The 19493-nt window shown below is 43.6% G+C and overlaps 1 long non-coding RNA gene across 2 annotated transcripts in view; it reads left to right on the top strand.

Moving 5' to 3' along the window:
• Positions 1-19493, top strand: part of LOC309350882 — a 36631-nt gene that overhangs the window by 12906 nt on the left and 4232 nt on the right. The window lies entirely within an intron of this gene.

The raw sequence follows: 19493 nt of genomic DNA, 5'->3' as shown, positions 1-19493 counted from the left end.
GGAGAAATGGGGCTTGAATTTATGACGGCATTTTGGAGGACTGATCGATGGCGTTTTGTTTCCTTATTTTCTTTGTGATATTTAAATCCCATTCTTCCTTTGAGCTGGTACACACAGTTCTCCCCCTCCTCATTTAGTTCCCACAGCGATCCTGCAAAGTAGGCTAGGCTGAGAAGCAGGGACTGCCTCACAGCTGGGTGGGAATTCGAACTCTGGTCTCCTGGGTCCTACTGTGACTCTCTAACCATCTGAAGGCAGCCCTGTTTAGGGAAGGTTTTAATGTTTGATGCATTACTGTATTTTAATATTTTGTTGGAAGCTGCCCAGAGTGCTGGGGAAGCCCAGCCAGATGGGCGAGGTATAAATAATAAATTATTATTATTATTGTTGCTGTTGTTGTTGTTGTTGTTAACCACTACACCATCCTTCTTCCCAAAGAAGCCAAGGGTGGCAAGCGGCAAAACAGAAAAAAGAGACAATTGCAAGTCAAGTGAAATACTGAAAACATTTAATAGCAACGGCAAATATCTTTAAAAAATTGGTTTAAAACATTTTAAAACATATGGAACGGTTGCATACTACCCCGCCAAAGAAGAAAGAAGAACACTGGTTTTTTTTCCCTTTTCTTTTTGCCTACTACACACATTCTTTTGCAATCCACTTTTCCTTACCAGAATCCATCTTCCTGTGGTGTTTTCCCTGACACGTGACCTTCCTTGACTGCGGAATGACATTGCAAAATTCGGAGCGATGCCATTTTCAAAGGCTGGCTGTGTTGGGTAGAGTCAAGCCTTTAAATGTGAACAGAATCACATCACCCACCCCTTCCCTAGTCCAAGCCAACCCAAAGGCAGTATGGTTGTCAGATACTTAGCAGATAGTTCTATGGAACGGTTTCCTCACAGCGGATTCAATTCATTTTATGACACGTCCATCCGTTCAGTCTCCTTTGGCCAAGTGCTATGATATTCAGTGTCACTTTTAAAATGAGCAATTATGGCTTTAATTAAATTAACTCGGAGACTTAATGATAAATGGTAGAGATGAAGCCTGAGCCCCCCCTTTTTTAAAGCGTCCTCAGCACTGTTCCCTTAATGACTTCGTACTTCAGAGGTAGAATTTTGCTGCCGCAGCAATTTTCTGCCACGGCTAGGTTTTAGCAGCAGCAATAACTTCCTTGGGTCTGTAAATGCCAGGTGTCTGTAAAATTGCTCTTCTCAGGGGAGAAGAAAGGAATGCAAAGGGAAGCATTAACTGTCTTGGCTGGAAGCCCAGCCTGCAATGGCAGTTGGAGACAACTGCATTGTCACAGCCCTGCTTCTCCCAGTCAGTGTCAACAGATCAGCAAAGAAAACCAAAGAGGAGGTGAAGATGAACAGAGAAGAGCATTTTGCAGCCAAGCAGAAATGTGGTAGCACCAAAGGGATGCTGGCCCAAAAGACGAACTTGCAGCCCCCACCCCACAAATGCAATACAATAATCTTTATTGTCATTGTCCCATACAGAACAACAAAATTGAAAAAATCTTCGTCAGACGTTCAAAAACCCACAAGCCTGCTATCCCAGCTATCCCAGCCTGGTTAGCCCCTAAAAACTCTGATACCACATAACTGAATACAATATACTCACATAAAGACTACCTTACACTGCATTTAAAACCAAAATCGCATTTGGATAGAAACTGTTTCTCAGGCAGCTAGTCCTAGTCTTTATAACCCTGTACCTTCTTCCAGAAGGCAGAAGCTAAAAGAGATCATTTCCGGGATGCTCACTATCCTGTACTATCTCTGCAGCTTTCTTATGGCACGTGGAAGCATAGATTTGATCCAAGGTGGGAAGAGTGCACCCAATTATTCTCTCCGCAGTCTTTACAACCCTGGACAGCATTGGATATATAAATAATATATATATATATACATATATATATATATATATATATATATAATATATATATATGAATAAAGTTTACTTACAAAACTTGATATCTTTTCCCATTCTCCATACAATAAAAACACAGAAAGGAGAGGAAAAATAGAGAAGGGAAAATAAATAAATAAAAGAAAGAATAGAAAAGAGGTTAAAAGAGAAAGAAAAATAAGATTCAGAAAGTAAAGAACTTCTGTTTCTTCATCCGTCCGCCATATAAAAATAATACAGTTGTATCTTGGATCCTGAACACCTTGCAAGTCGAACGTTTTGGCTCCTGATTGTCACAAACCCAGAAGCTAGTGTTCCAGTTTGTGAACATTCTTTGGAACCTGAATGTCTGACACGGCTTCCCGCAGCCAATCAAAAGCCGCATGTTTGTATCTGAACGTTTTGGAACTCGACCAGACTTCTGGAACGGATTCCATTCACCTTCCAAGGTACCACTGTATTCACTTTATTCAATCCACTCCAAGAAAGTCGCTTTCTATAAACAAGCGTTATCTTCAATCCACAAAAGCAGATGTCATTATTTCTTTTTCACGCAAGAAGTCTATGAGAGGTTTCTAATCTTTAACAAATGTCAACAATGATTTTTCCTTTGGTTAAACATGTCCATGTCGCCATCTCAGTGAACTCTCGTGAGTTTTAACAGCCTGTCTTCAACTGTTGCTAATGAGGTGTCCTTCCATCTTTGTGCATAAAAAAGTCTCACAGCCATAATCATATATTGTAGCAAAGTTCTGTAGTCCTTTTCTAACTGTATATCTGTAAGTCCCAGCAGGAAGGGTTTTGGTTTCAGTTGAAAACCTGTGAAAATGCAATAAATAATAATTAGAGATGAACTTGCCTAGCACAGAAATCACCAGCATATGCTCACATGAGCCTACACTTTTTAAAAATTAAATTTCAGAAATTGTAACAAATTAACTTCAACTTTCATACATATTTCCCTTAACCGCACCCTTACCTCCATGATGTTTTTATCCCCTCCTTTTTATCTGTTGCATGATGTGGCATTTTTATATCTCACAGTTATTTCCTCTATTTTATATCTCACAGTTATTTCCTCTATTACAATTGCTGCCATTTCCATTATTTACATTTCAAATCCTGCTCACAACTTCATTTGGCTATAATATTTCCTCAGATAGTCCACTCTTTAATAAAAAGTTTGTTTTGATCTCTTACTCTTTCTGTCAATTTTGCCATTTCCGCATAGACCATTAGTTTTAAGATCCATTCTTCCTTGGCTGGAACTTCTCGTTCCTTCCGTTTCTGCGCATATCGGATTCTGGCTGTGGTTTTTGCGTGCATAAATAGTTTCATCATCTTCTTTGAGACATCCATCCCTATTATCCCAAGAATGAAAGCTTCAGGTTTTGGGGGATTAAACAATTTTAACATTTTCTTCATTGCATTGTGTTTCATTTCCCAAAAACCCTTAGCTTCGAAAGAAGGCTTGTGTAAGGGTTTTGCCTGAGGCAAGTGGCAACTTGCACAGATCAGGTCAGCCTGTATTTGTACTTAGAAAGATCCAATTCCTCAGGCATTCCTAGTGGAACACAAGTCAGTGAAGCCTGAACTGGTGGTTGGTTAACAATGGTTCATGGGAAAAAGGCAGCCTTGATTAGATCAATGTCAAATATTTCAAACAGTAGAAATATGGCTGGTCTCACCCCAGTCGCTGAGAAGTGGAAGATTCCAGCGATACCCAGGGTTCAGTTTCCTTGGAAAAAAGGTCAATGGAGATTGTGGTGTCTTTAGTATATAAGGTTTCGTTTGCACATATATACAACATAAAGATGCAGGGGCTCACAAATTAGCAGTCCAGCAGATCTTGCAAATTATCTTTGAAGGTGACGCGGAAACTACAACTACAGTGGTGCCTCGCAAGACGAAAAGAATCCGTTCTGCGAGTCTCTTCGTCTAGCGGTTTTTTCGTCTTGCGAAGCAAGCCCATTGATGGCTTAGCAGATTAGCGCTATTAGCGGTTTAGCGGCTTTTAGCGGCTTAGCGGATAAGCGGATAAGCGGCTTAGCAGCCTAGAAAAAAGGGGGGGAAGGGGAAAAAACCCGCAGGAACTCGCAAGACATTTTCGTCTTGCGAAGCAAGCCCATAGGAAATTCGTTTTGCAAAGCACCTCCAAAACGGAAAACTCTTTCGTCTAGCGAGTTTTCCGTCTTGCGAGGCATTTGTCTTGCAGGGCACCACTGTAATCCAGAATATGGCAGCTAGACTGGTGACTGGGAGTGGCCGCCGAGACCATATAACACCGGTCCTGAAAGACCTGCATTGGCTCACAGTACGTTTCCATGCACAATTCAATGTGTTGGTGCTGACCTTTAAAGCCCTAAACAGCCTCAGTCCTGTATAACTGAAGGAGTGTCTCCACTGCCATTGTTCAGCCCAAACACTGAGGTCCAGCTCTGAGGGGCTTCTGGTGGTTCCTTCACTGTGAGAAGTGAGGTTACAGGGAACCAGGCAGAGGGCCTTCTCAGTAGTGGCGCCTGCCCTGTGGAACACCCTCCCAGCAGATATCAAGGAAATAAACAACTACCTGACTTTTATAAGACATCTGAAGGCAGCCTTGTTTACGGAAGTTTTTAATGTTTGATGTTTTATCGTGTTTTTAATATTTTGTTGGGAGCTGCCCAGAGTGGCTGGGGAAACCCAGCCAGATGGGTGGGGTATAATTAAATGATGATGATGATGATGATGATGATGATGATGATGATGTTTCCATGGAAGTTCCAAGACACAGCTCTTGGTCCAGCACAAAGAAAGACAAGAATCTGTTTCTCTAGCTTCAGATCATTATCTTACCAAAGGAACTGGTTTGGCTGGTCTAGCAGGTTCAGCAGGCTGGTATAATATATATGATCTCCTTAAATTGACCTCAGATGGCTATAGTTTACAGTAAGCCTAGTATAAGATGATCTATCCTGTCAGGATAAATGCAGTATTGAACAGAGTCAGAGGTTGCATACATTTGGCAGATTGGTCTGGTTTTATTAATTTCTAGCATCTCTAATTATGCTCACTGCTGCCAGGTATTGTTGATTGCCTCTGAAATTATGGGAGCTTCTGTTTTGAGCCATATGAAGGACATATGAAGGGACATGGGTGGTGCTGTGGTTTAAACCACAGAGCCTAGGGCTTGCTGATCAGAAGGTTGGCGGTTTGAATCCCTGTGACAGGGTGAGCTCCCATTGTTTGGTCCCAGCTCCTGCCAACCTAGTTCTAAAGCACGTCAAAGTGCAAGTAGATAAATAGGTGGGAAGGTAAATGGGATTTTCTCCAGTGGGAAGGTAAATGGCATTTCCGTGCCCTGCTCTGGTTCGTCAGAAGTGGCTTATTCATGCTGGCCACATGACCTGGAAGCTGTATGCCGGCTCCCTTGGCCAGTAAAGCGAGATGAGCACCGCAACTCTAGAGTCGTCCGCGACTGGACCTAAGAGTTAGGGGTCCTTTTAAGGACAATTAGCAGGTCCCCATCAGATTGCTTTTTTCCAAATAGTCTTCTAGCTGCTAAGATCATCTTTGCTCAACATTGAAAATCAGCGATTTTGCCTACAATTAAGAAATGATTGATGACAGCACTTGTGATCACCGACATGAGATAAGTTGACAGGAGATGCTGACAGGAGATAAAATCCACTCAAATGGACTTAGAGCAGTGGCATTGATGGTAGAGAAATGGATCTCTCACTTAAACACAAATGAGGACTTTACATATAGAGACAGAAAATGTAGCACCCTGCTTGTGGTTAACGCTTAGCTGGAATGAAATATTCAACGCAGCAATAGAGAAATTAAAATAGTAATTTATTTGTCAGACAAATAAATAAGAGGCTCAGTGGTACGTGGTTACCAAGCTCTGGCCTGGCCTCCTGCCATTCTGGCCAGCACTTATATTCCCTTAATCCAGCCCCCTTTGCTCCTCCTGTGGCTGCCTCTGTCCAATCAGCCTGGTTGAAATTCCTATTGGCTGTTTGCTAGAACCAATCACAAAAGATACACCCACAAAAGATACACCCACTTCCTTGCCCTTATATGGGAGACAAAGAGCTATATATAAATGACAAATAAGTAATAATATATCTTACATGGAATCTTAATTACCAGCTCACCTCTTGCCCTTCTTGCCCTATTGCCTTCTAAAACAAATGGTTTAATCTTACATTTTATGTTCAACAGATGTCAAGGATCTTGAGTTTCACATCAACATTGAAAGATTTCCTTCATTTAATGTTTCTAAACAAAATGCCTGACAACTATATATCAAGACTGCCCGGATGGCGTCTTCTGTCTGGCAAGGGGGGGGCTGGTGGCTGACTTAATTTCAGGATAAATACAACTCTTACAACCATATGAAATAAGAATCTAGCATTCCTTAAATCCTTTGCATAATTACATTTAAGCCAATATATTTAAGCTAATATATTTCATACATTTATCATAGGTAGCCTCTTAAAAGAATAAAGCTTTTCAAAGTAAAAAGGAAAGAACTCAATAAAACACAGCTTTTAAAAGAAGCCTCTTCAAAAATGTTCTCTTTTTCTGTCAGCTAAATGTTTTTCCCTTTTGCTCCTGGCCTTTGAACCTTAGAAAGAAGATCTGGCTCATTTTACTGGGAGGCACATTAGTATTATCTTTCCCCATTCCTAATGGTGTTTTCTCAGCCTTGGGGCAGCATATGTAATTCTCCCTTTTTTATGACTTTGAGAATTGTTTTTCTACTATAAATCAATGGGGCCCTTCTTGTTTTAGGAGGAAAAACATCTTGCCAAGGTTCTTTTAGGCAGCTGGTCTTTTGCCTGGCATGAAACATTTGAAAATCCTTTTTTTAAGCTCATTTTTAAATACAAACCTTGATTGAAATATATAGAAGCTTTGATAAAAATGCAGGCTTATGATTAGATGCCTCATTCCCCCCTTTCAAGCTCAAGGACCTTCATCCCAAGTGTCCTTGATAGCTTGACCTTCATCATATTCCTGAGGTAAAGCTCTGTATAGGGCCATGATATGAGGTAGAGTTTCATTTGAAACCATCTTGCTAATTGTACTTCTAAAACATGAAATGATACATGGCATCATACATAAAACCAATACTACTACTGTCAAGAAAAACAAGCAAGACAATAGTATCCCTTTGAGTCCTGTGACATTAGGTAACCAATTGGTGAGCCATCCCATATCCCATCCTTCCCATGTTTGTACTGGGACATGTGCTATATTCTCCATCTTTGTGGCCAACACACGGATTGCCTCACCATTATCAGAAATGTTAAAGCAACAGGCATTCCCTGTCAAGTTCAAGACTCCACATAGGCCTCCCTGCCTGGCAAGTACATAATCCATTCCCATTTTCAGCTGCAAAATGGCGGCTCTACTTTCATCCAACTGTTGTGCAATAAGTCTCAAACTCTGGGCCGTTGCATTGGTTACAAGTTCCACTACTGCTTGCAATCGAATTATTCTGTTTAGATTATAAATAGGATCCCGTGCCCCTTGTATGAGCTCACCAGGATTCCAGGAGGCAGGATCATAATAGGCTATAATGCGCTCTGGCGGCCAATCATCAGTACCGCTCCAACTTTGGGTACTTCCTCCTGCTATATGAGAAATATCAGCATTCCTTCGTGTTCGCCTGGCCGAACTAGTGGGCATAATCCACATTGGTGGTAATACCCAACCCAAGAAACAAGTCCCACTCCATTTGGAAGGGAGTTTCTTGTATGCCCATTCTCCACATATCCACCACAACCATCGGGTCTGAGGTTTTTGGTACGGGGAATACAGAAGGCGAAATACCAAAAGGGGTAGAGAGTTCACAGTGCAGTATGTTAGATTGCCTTCTTCTGTCACAGTTATGTTCCACACCACTTTCCATGCATGAATAAAAGGAGGTGCACAGGGCAAGGCATTCCGAGTTCGATAGGTAGTACCGTGTGCCCAGGTATGACTATTCTTCTTATAATCCCAAGTATAGTGACAATGAGAAGAGCCTATCATGGGAGAATCAGCTGCATCTGATGATTTATGTACACAGAATTCCCCTTGTACAGGTATAACTCGTAATGGTTTAGTTGAGTTCCATCCGGGGAAATTCTGTATTTCAGTTTGGTGTGGCATTTCGCTTACCATACCAATAGCATCTAATGGTATCGGTAATAACGGCATACCTCCCTCTGAATCATCTGGCCCAAGAGAGCAAACAAGGCAATTGGTCCTATTTGCAACATTAGCTACCATTTCAGCTAAACCTACCCACATATTGTGGTCATGGCTGAATCCATATTTAGCCAATTTGGTCAGATTCAAGGACCCTTCCCCTTCCCAAGGGATCAGGATTAATAATAAAATCATGTTGATGTCTAGTATATGCATTCCTTCCACAAAAGATTACCTTATAGTGATAGCAAATAATTATTAGCCCCAATATAATTCCCCCAGTGACAGAAATGGGGAACCACCAAGACCAAAACATATATCCCGAGGATCCCCAATGAGTAATATCTCTGATAATTGTTCCACAAGGGGGGGGGCAGTCAATCAATTGTATTAGAGAATCTTTCCGTTCACAGTCGCTGGTTCAGACGCTCCTCAAGCTTCAGGCGTGCGCAGGTCAGCCAGCTTCCAGGTTGTGGCTGCAGCAGGCCGGTCGTCAAATGTTGCCCGTGACCTAGCCCGTTCCCGGTAGGGCTAGATACAGGGGTTTTTGGAGAGAGTTAGTTTTAAAGGATTAGAGGGGTCACCTTTGCACGTCCAACTGCCTTCAGACTTCTTCAAACGAGAGTGATGAATCCAGGGGGTCACCTCAGCTACCTTCACCGCTGTTGGAGTAGAGAGCAAGACGGTGTAAGGTCCACGCCACTTAGGTGCAAGTGGATCACGTTTCCACTCTTTCACCCATACGCTATCGCCAGCCTGGAACTGATGAATCGGCTCGGCAATGCTGCACGGCGTGCGCTCGAGGGCCCACCTGTTAAGAGAAACAAAAACACGGGAGAGAGATTGCACTTGTTCCTGTGTCACATGGTCTCCTATTTGTTTAAGGTCAGCTGGAATATCCTGAACAAAGGAGGGCGGTCTCCCATACAGGAGCTCAAAAGGTGACAACTTAAGTCTTTTTGTGGGTGCACACCGAACACGAAACAGTGTTATGGGTAACACATCTACCCATCCCAATCCCGTTTCCTGGGTTAATTTTGCCAATTGGGTTTTCAGAGTCCGATTCATTCTTTCAGTTTTCCCTGAACTCTGAGGCCTATATGCTGTATGCAGTCTCCATTTTACTTGTAGGACTCGACATACATCTTGTACTACTTGATCAATGAACGCTGGCCCATTATCACTTCCAATGCATCTAGGTAATCCAAACCTTGGGATCAATTCAGTGAGGAGTCTTTTAGTTACCTCTCGTGCCTTTTCAGTTCGGGTGGGAAAAGCTTCAACCCATCCGGTAAGAGTATCTACAAACACAAGGAGATACTTGAATCCCTTAGAAGGGACCAGCTCTGTGAAGTCCACAATTAGGCTTTCCATGGGGACGTATCCCACATGCTGAATTCCAGGAGGTTGTACCGGTCCCTGCCTGGGATTGTTTTTAGCACAAAGAACACATTTCTGTGAAATGCAAGTTGCTAATTGTGATAGATTAATAATATACAACTTCCGACTGAGACTCTCTCTAGTTGCAGTACCGCCAAGGTGAGTAGATTCATGATAATTTCTTACAATTGTGCCTGCTAGATGATGAGGTACATAAATCCTATTGTCCGGCAGGATCATCCAACCGTCCTTCACAACTGCTCTTTCCTGTTCAGCCCACTTCCTCTCTTCTGGGGTATAGTGAGGTTTAACATCTTCTGGAACTACCTCTGGTATGAGGGCTGCTATAAATCCTCCCACAGGCTTTTGGGCTGCCTCTCGGGCTGCTTTGTCAGCAGCATGATTTCCTCTGGTTATTGGATCCCTTCCTCGTCCATGACCTTTGCAGTGCATTACAGCAATCTGTTCTGGAGCCCATACTGCTTCTAACAGGATTTCTACTTCAGGTCCATATTTCAAAGCCTTCCCGTGGGCTCCGATTAGACCTCTTTCTTTCCATAGAGCTCCATGTGCATGCAGGGTTAAGAAGGCATATTTTGAGTCAGTATAGATGTTTGCCTTACATCCGGCTGCCAATTGCAGAGCTCTAGTTAAACCTATAAGTTCAGCCTTTTGTGCTGAGGTGCCAGCAGGCAAAGCCTCAGCTTCCACAACTTCCTCATTGGTGACCACAGCATATCCTGCTCGTCTGGCACCTTCATGCAGGTAACTGCTACCATCCGTATAATATACAACATCTGGATTTTTCAATGGCTCATCTTTCAGATCAGGTCTACTGGAATAAACTTCATCCATTATTTGGAGACAATCATGTGATTCCTCATCATCTACCTCTGGTAGGGGCAGCAAAGTCGCTGGATTGAGCATATTCACTACTCGTAGATGAATCCTGGGATTTTCACACAATAGGCCTTGGTATCTAGCCATCCTTGGGTTCGTTAGCCAATAACTACCCTTATATTCCATGAGTGTCAGAACAGCATGAGGTACATTCACATACATCGTCTGGCCAAAGGTAAATTTATCAGCTTCTTTGACAAGGCTCGCAGTGGCCGCTACTGCCCTTAGGCATGGAGGCCATCCTTTTGCTACTGAGTCCAATTGTTTAGACAAATAAGCTACTGGACGGTTCCAACTTCCTAATCTCTGGGTCAGGACTGCTGCTGCAATCCCATTCTGTTCATGTACATACAGCTGAAAGGGTTTTTCCGAATTAGGCAATCCAAGGGCTGGTGCCTCCATAAGTCGCTGTTTGATAACTAAAAAGGCTTGTTTCTGCTCAGGTCCCCATACGAATGGGTCCTTTTCTGCACCTCGAGTGCTTTCATGTAAGGGCTTGGCCAGACTGCTGAAATCAGGTATCCATAGTCTACAAAACCCTGCTGTTCCCAGGAATCCCCTAAGTTGTTTTCTTGTGGTAGGTTCCTTGATAAGGCAAATAGCTTCTTTCCTCTCTGGTCTCAATGCTCGTTGTTGGTGTGAGATGTCAAAGCCCAAATATTTGACCTTTTCTAAACATAACTGTGCCTTTTTCTGGGAAACTCGGTAGCCAGCTTCCCAGAGCAAGTGGAGCAGTTCCTCTGTCCCTTCTTTACAGGTATCAAAATCCTTTGCAGCTAGTATAAGATCATCCACATATTGCAGAACCACCTTTTCTCCCGGTATTGAGGGGTAACTTGTTAGATCCCTCGCCAAGGCAGTGCCAAATAAAGTTGGGGAATTTTTGAATCCTTGGGGCAATCTTGTCCAGGTTAGCTGGCCTTTTGTTCCTGTCAAAGGGTCTTCCCACTGGAAGGCAAATATAGGTTGGCTCTGTGGTGCCAGCCGGCAACAGAAGAATGCATCTTTCAAGTCCAATACAGTAAAAAATGTTGCTTCTGGTGGGATCAAACTCAGCAAGGTATATGGGTTTGGTACATTTGGGTGCAAGGTCTCGATAGCCTGGTTTACGAGCCTCAAGTCCTGCACTGGCCTGTATTCATCTGTCCCAGGTTTTCGAACAGGCAAAAGGGGTGTGTTCCATTCTGATTGGCAAGGCTTAAGCAGACCATATTTTAATAGGCGGTCCAAATGTTTCTGGATGCCCTCCGCTGCTCGCCGGGGTAAGGGATATTGCTTTACAGATACAGGGGTAGCCATAGGTTTTAGGGTTACTACAATTGGAGCTATATTCTTAGCCATTCCTGGTGGGCTATTTTCGGCCCATACTCCTGGTGGCACCTGTAGAGTTCGGAGGAGCTTGTCTAATTCTGTATCCAATGTGGGTTGGACTTGCAAGGCTGACATTAAGCGCCATGATTGTTCCTTAGGTACTGAGAGGGTAATTATTCCTGCTGCTTTTGATGGCAGTTTCATTTCTGGACCTCGAGGAGTGAAAGTGATTTGGGCCTGCAATTTGGACAGCATATCTCTACCTAAGAGAGGTATTGGACACTCAGGTATATACAAAAACTGATGGGTTAAACGATGTCCCCCAATCTGGCATTCCAAAGGTTGGAGGAAAGACCTCTTAGCTGACTGTCCAGTAGCACTTTTAATGACTACACTTTTGGATGCCTTTTTCTGCAATAGTTCTGGGAGTACTGAGTATTCAGCCCCAGTATCAATCATAAAGTCTATTAAATGGCTCCCTAATTGAATCGTGACCGTGGGCTCCTGGAAGCCTAACTTTATGGAGTCCGGTCGTTCCTAGTCTTGGGTAAAATCCTCTTCTGCCAGTCCAATGAAATTGTCTCTACTCCGTCCCTGTCCTGGTCTCTGATATCTTCCATCTCGGATCATTCCCCGTCCCCGTCCCTGGTTTCTTGGGCCGGAGCCGGAGCCTGGGCCTGGGCCTGGGCGTACTTCTTCCAACCTCAGGGGTTCAGGACACTCCCGCTTCCAATGACCCTCCTTCTTGCAATTTGCACATTGATTCCTTCCCAGTGGTGGATTCCTTCCTCGCCCTCGCCCTCCATTTAAGGGGCGGTGGTCTTGCTTCACTGCTGTGGCTAGCATTACCATCTTTTCCTTCTGCCACTTCTTCTTCTCTTGCTTCTCAGCCTCATCCCTATTCCGATAAACTCGGCGTGCAATGGCCATAATTTGGCTCATCAGCATCCCTTCCCATCCTTCTGATTTCTGAATTTTCTTACGAATGTCAGAAGCGCACTGGGCCACAAATGTAGCAGTAATCATTCTACTGTTTTCAGGGGCTTCAGGGTCAAAAGGAGTCCATATACGATAGGCTTCTTGCAGCCTCTCTAAAAAGTCTCCCGGACTCTCATTTGGTTTTTGTTCTACTTCTGAGACTTTAGACATATTAGTGGGCTTCTGGCATGCCCTGCGGATACCTTGCACAAGTGTCTGGCGGTAGGTGGTGAGTCTGGCCAGGTGAATTGCATTGTTTGGATCCCAATTAGGATCTTCCAAGGGAAAGTTATCTTGGAGATGACGGTCAATATTATAAATATTTCCCGCTCTGGCCTGCTCACGCAAATATATCTGTGCCTTTTCAATTATGTCTCTCCTTTCCTCAGTGGTGAACAGAGTATTTAGGAGCTGGCGACAATCTGTCCAAGTAGGGCTATGAGTATTTACTATTGAAGTCACCAAGTCCATCATAGCCTGAGGTTTTTCTGCAAAAGATGGGGTGTGTGTTTTCCAATTCATCAGATCTGTAGTTGTGAATGGAATATATTGCAGGGTCGAAGTTCGAGGTGGCCGTGGTCCGGGTTGCCCATTAACCAGCGCAGGCTCCTCAAGTGCATCAAATACTCTTCTAAGAGGGGCTACTACGTGATCTTTCTCTTCACTTTGCTCTAGGGGCCTCAAATCATAGGGGATGGTATCTGTCGCAAGGCGTTCTTTTAGCAGCTTTATACGCCTGGCTGTATTGCTTGCTGACCGAGCAAGGTCTCCCTGTAACTTCTGTAACATTTCTCTGGGACTTGGATGTACAGGGGTTTGGGGTGGGCAATCAGTTGTTCCACTAAAGGAGACTGTAGATGGAGGTCTATTAGGAGTCACAGGTGGAATAACCACTTCTGCTTGGGCTTTATTATAGAACTCCAATGCCTCCTGAAGATATTTATCATAATCTATCAAGGAATCAAGCTCTGTGACTCCACTCCCATTATTCATTCCAGTTTCTTGCCTTGTGGTTACAACTGGTGGAGTGTTTGGATTAAGCTCCCTTCGATGTGGAGCATAGGGTGGAGGTGGAAGCACCTCTTCCTCTGGCCCCTCAAAAATGGGTTTGAGTTTATTTGGCAAGATTCCTTTCCTAGCTTCGGCTTTTACAGCCAATAATTTGCATCGTTTGACTTTGCATTCCCTTATCCATGGAGGATTTTTATTTAATGTGCTCAGCCAGGAATCTATATATGGAAATTGTTCTGGGCACCCTCCAGTTTCTTTGGCGATATCAGTCCAAAGTTTGCTTACTAAATTTATATCAAAGGTTCCCTGGGATGGCCATCCAGTAATTTGTTTTGGCCATTCTAGTTCACATAACGTTCTCAAGCGCTCTGGCGTCATTTTGACTCCATATGCCCCTGAGAAGGCTTTCTTAAAATTATTTAACATACACTCAAGAGGTGTATTTTCCCCCTTTGAACCCCCAACTCCCATTGTATGGCCCTGTGAAGTATCCACTCAGTCACTCACAGACGCGCTTCGTGGGTTTCCTTGCCTAGTGAAGTCGCCTTACTAGGAACCGAAGTACTGCCCACTCCACACTCGGGTCAGCTACAGATTGCTCTGTACTTTCTCACACATACAATGCGCTGGATACTTCACCACACTCTACCTCCCAATTTTTCCCTTTCCCTACACCAGATCACCATCTGATGTACCCAACCACCTAGCGTACTCAGTTTCCCCTTACTGAGACGCAGAAGTTTGATCAAGACTTCTCTTCCTCCCAATTAATTGGAGGGCCAAAAATCCCTTTGTGCACTTACCCTTGGTTGGTTCCCTGTTTCCCCCGGTCCGTCGCCGCCAGTGAGCAGGGTATCAGACAGACGAGTCTTCTGCGTTCCCCCTGGAAAAATTTACCAGTGCGCGCTTTGGGTAAGCAGTTGTCCTCTCTCTTGTACCCTGCCCAGTAGGGCGAAGGGGCTGCGTTCCAGCAGACCACTTATCCGAGTCACAGGGCACCATAAAATGTAGCACCCTGCTTGTGGTTAACGCTTAGCTGGAATGAAATATTCAACGCAGCAATAGAGAAATTAAAATAGTAATTTATTTGTCAGACAAATAAATAAGAGGCTCAGTGGTACGTGGTTACCAAGCTCTGGCCTGGCCTCCTGCCATTCTGGCCAGCACTTATATTCCCTTAATCCAGCCCCCTTTGCTCCTCCTGTGGCTGCCTCTGTCCAATCAGCCTGGTTGAAATTCCTATTGGCTGTTTGCTAGAACCAATCACAAAAGATACACCCACAAAAGATACACCCACTTCCTTGCCCTTATATGGGAGACAAAGAGCTATATATAAATGACAAATAAGTAATAATATATCTTACATGGAATCTTAATTACCAGCTCACCTCTTGCCCTTCTTGCCCTATTGCCTTCTAAAACAAATGGTTTAATCTTACATTTTATGTTCAACAGATGTCAAGGATCTTGAGTTTCACATCAACATTGAAAGATTTCCTTCATTTAATGTTTCTAAACAAAATGCCTGACAACTATATATCAAGACTGCCCGGATGGCGTCTTCTGTCTGGCAAGGGGGGGGCTGGTGGCTGACTTAATTTCAGGATAAATACAACTCTTACAACCATATGAAATAAGAATCTAGCATTCCTTAAATCCTTTGCATAATTACATTTAAGCCAATATATTTAAGCTAATATATTTCATACATTTATCATAGGTAGCCTCTTAAAAGAATAAAGCTTTTCAAAGTAAAAAGGAAAGAACTCAATAAAACACAGCTTTTAAAAGAAGCCTCTTCAAAAATGTTCTCTTTTTCTGTCAGCTAAATGTTTTTCCCTTTTGCTCCTGGCCTTTGAACCTTAGAAAGAAGATCTGGCTCATTTTACTGGGAGGCACATTAGTATTATCTTTCCCCATTCCTAATGGTGTTTTCTCAGCCTTGGGGCAGCATATGTAATTCTCCCTTTTTTATGACTTTGAGAATTGTTTTTCTACTATAAATCAATGGGGCCCTTCTTGTTTTAGGAGGAAAAACATCTTGCCAAGGTTCTTTTAGGCAGCTGGTCTTTTGCCTGGCATGAAACATTTGAAAATCCTTTTTTTAAGCTCATTTTTAAATACAAACCTTGATTGAAATATATAGAAGCTTTGATAAAAATGCAGGCTTATGATTAGATGCCTCATTATATTTCTGTAATAATCATGGGATTACGTCTCAGAAACATCCATATCAGAGCTTTCCAAACTGTGTCATGACACGTTAGTGTAGGGGTCAGCAAACTTTTTTAGCAGGGGGCCGGCCCACTGTCCCTCAGACCTTGTGGGGGGCCAGACTATATTTTGGAAAAAATAATGTACGAATTCCTATGCCCACAAATAACCCAGAGATGCATTTTAAATAAAAGGACACATGCTACTCATGTAAAAACATGCTGATTCCCAGATTCCGTGGGCCGGATTTAGAAGGCGATTGGGCCAGATCTGGCCCCCAAGCCTGAGGTTGCCTACCTATGTGTTAGTGTGTCAGCTGCAGTGTGGTTGTGTTGCTTGAATGCTCCCCACGCTCCTCCCGTGGTTGGAAAGGGGTTAGTTTAACCCAGGCATCCCCAACCTGCGGCCCTCCAGATGTTTTGGCCTACAACTCCCATGATCCCTAGCTAACAGGACCAGTGGTCGGGGATGATGGGAACTGTAGTCCAAAACATCTGGAGGGCCAAAGGTTAGGGGTGCCTGGTTTAACCTCTGGTTTGCTAGTAAAACTGAATTACTGTGTCGAGAAATGATGCGTGTCTAAAAAGTGTGTCAGCAACAAGGCGCGTTTCTCAGTTTTCACCATAGACTTTGCCAACAGCCCTTTGATCCTTGGTTTTTGAACATTTCGGAAGTCGAACAGTCTTCCGGAATGTATTACATTCGAAAATTGAGGTTCCACTGTACTGCCATCTCCACAGGGACATCACAATTTTTCCAGTAGAATTGTTTTGATGTGTGTGTTATTGGTTTGTTTTTTGTTTCAGTTTTGTGTGTCTTTTATATTTCCCTTTTGTGAAAATGGAAATAAATGGTACAATTTTGGTCTTTTGTGATGCAAAGGGAGAAATGCAAGCTGCAGAGGAATTCCTGGGCTAGCCTATGCAAAATGACCTGGCCAGGCTAGGACCATTAAGAAACAATACGGGCCATTGGCAATGCAAGAGTATTGTCCCCCTCCCTCACCCTGAGGTGTGAACAGAGACTGGGACATTTGGAAGGTTGCCAGGGTTTTTAACAGGGTGTTCTGGGAAGGAGAGGGAAGAAGAAAGATTGGGATCCATCTTGGACAGGCTGGCTGCAGGCTGGCTGGGAGAGATGCCTTAGACTGCATGGCTCCCCTGCTGTGGGGTACAAGCTCCTCTTGAATGACCATGCTGTAAGATCTGGATTCCCTCCATGCAGAATGAAGGTGTAAGTAGGCGAATAAACCACATTTCTTAAAGCTACGACAGTCTCTGCTGTGTCTCAATTCTTCAAAGGAATTTGAACCTGGGACCCAATGGGCATTTGCCACAGAGGAGAGACCCCCAATTCTTGTAGCAGTATTTTTCTGTTGTGAACTGCCCTGGGATCTTGGGATACAAATTTCATAAATCAACAACAACAACTCCTCCTCTATGGATCTGAGTCCAAGTATAAAAGAGGAATTTACTTAATACATTGTTCATGTGACATTTGCAGCTGTCCTTTGATTACCCTGTGAAAATGCTGCCGTATATCATGTTTTCTTATCTAGCCAGGCAATTATCTAGCGAAGGATGGGGGATTAGTAAATCTACTGGGAAGTGATGAGGCGATCATATGTTGGTTATCACTTCAAGAGAGGGCGAGAGCTCGCCCTAACTTGACGGTGGTTACAATTAATGAAATGACCTTCATATTTCCCTCTGCAAAGCTAGTGGGCTCAGGGCTGTTGTCCACTTAACGAAGTTGTCTTCCTTCCCAAGCTATTCAGTGACTTTCAAATGAGAAATATTGCCATCTCAAGCAATTCGTATGCAATAGCATGGCAAGTGATTAACCTTATCTCAATACGGCTCATTAGTTCTGTATTGTATCCAATCTAACTTCATTCAACAAAAGACAAGACACGGTATTTTAACATCAACTGCATCAGTTGAACAACAACAATATGTCTAGCAGGAATGGGAGATGGACACCTCCCCGTATTTTGATCTAGTCTATCATCGTCGCTCCCCACTTTCTTTCTGCATGTCAAATTCTTCTAAACGAAATATGTGTGCATAGCCCTTCTAATTTTCTTCTTCGGCGATCACTCATAGCCAAGTAAGATTGTCTTCCACAAACATGGTCTTAACAGTAAGTCCATAAGTGACTGTGGATGCCAATTCTGGATCCACAAATCCTTCCACAGTCGAGATATTGGCTTCTAGGCAGAAGTTAATCATTGTAAGGGGTCCTCTTAGTACGTTTCTCCCTTTCATCCTGAGTTCCAGCATCTTCAAAGCCCATGACACCTTTGGTAAATAACACGAGAATCAGTGGAATGCTGGACTGAGGCATAGATCCAAATAACATCTCTGACATTAATTCCACTGGCCCAGCTTCAGTTGTCCAATCTGTAAAATGGGTGTACTAACACCTTACCTCACAAAGTGTTGCAATATATGAACTGACCCAGACTCTGAGATTATCATCGGAGGCCCTTCTTTGTGTGCCTCCTCCATGAGAGGTCCAGAGGCTGGCAACACGAGAATGGGCCTTTGCCCCTGTTGTTCGGTTCTGTTAGCTCTCTTGCCGTCACCACTATGTCTCGCCTTGTCCACTTCAATGGGTGTTATTTCTTGGTTTCCAACGTAGGGTTTTCCTTCCAGCATCCATCTTGGGACCACTCCCAAGAACGTCTGCTCAGTTCCAACTGTTTCCCAAACCCTACAGGCCAAACCCTACGCCAAAGGATAAAAGAACATAAATCTGACATCAGGAATGACAAGACAGAGAAACCAGTAGGAGAATACCTCCATCTTCGCGGAGCTCTGGCCCAATGGTTGCCAGTGGCTTGATTTGAATTAATTTTATAATGAATGATTTTAGAGTGTTGTGTTGTGTTGTACTTTTGTACTGTTTTATTGTTGTTAGCCGCCCTGAGCCTGGCTTCGGCTGGGGAGGGCGGGATATAAATAATAATAATAATAATAATAATAATAATAATAATAATAATCTCCCAGGACATTCAATACAATATTTCAAAGCAGTTGTCTTATTACAGAAGAATTTCAGAAATAGACTTGAAAGAGAAGTTGCTGAATTACAACTTATTACCAAACTGAAAACTATGGAGACACCTGGTCTTAATAGAGATATTGGATTCTTGTCTCATTACACATGCTAAAGCTATTTTTGGTCATCCCTTGCTTTTTCCTGTAGGACTAATTGCAGTCGTTAACAGTTGTTAACAGTCATCAATAGGTTTACCATAGCCATTGAGCCAATCACCCATCTCCTACTACCCTTCTGAGCAATACCCCACCCTTCCACTATATTTAAGGGTCTGGTGCAGGGGTCCCCAAACTAAGGCCCGTGGGCCGGATAAGGCGCGAGGGACTTGTTTATCTGACCCGGGGCGACCCCTGCCACCCGATGCAGCCGCTCGCTCTTCCGGCATGGCTGCCCACTTCCGGGTCGGAGGAGGCCTGTGCACAAGCTATTTCCAGTGCTCCTCCAACCTGGAAGTGTGCCCGAAATAGCGTGTGCACATGCGTTTGGGCACGGGCTCCCCTGCCCTCCGGCCCGCAGTGCAATCAGCGCTGGAG

The sequence above is a fragment of the Podarcis erhardii genome (assembly GCF_964252035.2).
Source record: "Podarcis erhardii genome assembly, chromosome: 10".
Lineage (NCBI taxonomy): Eukaryota > Metazoa > Chordata > Lepidosauria > Squamata > Lacertidae > Podarcis > Podarcis erhardii.
This window is presented reverse-complemented; position numbering and strand designations above follow the sequence as displayed.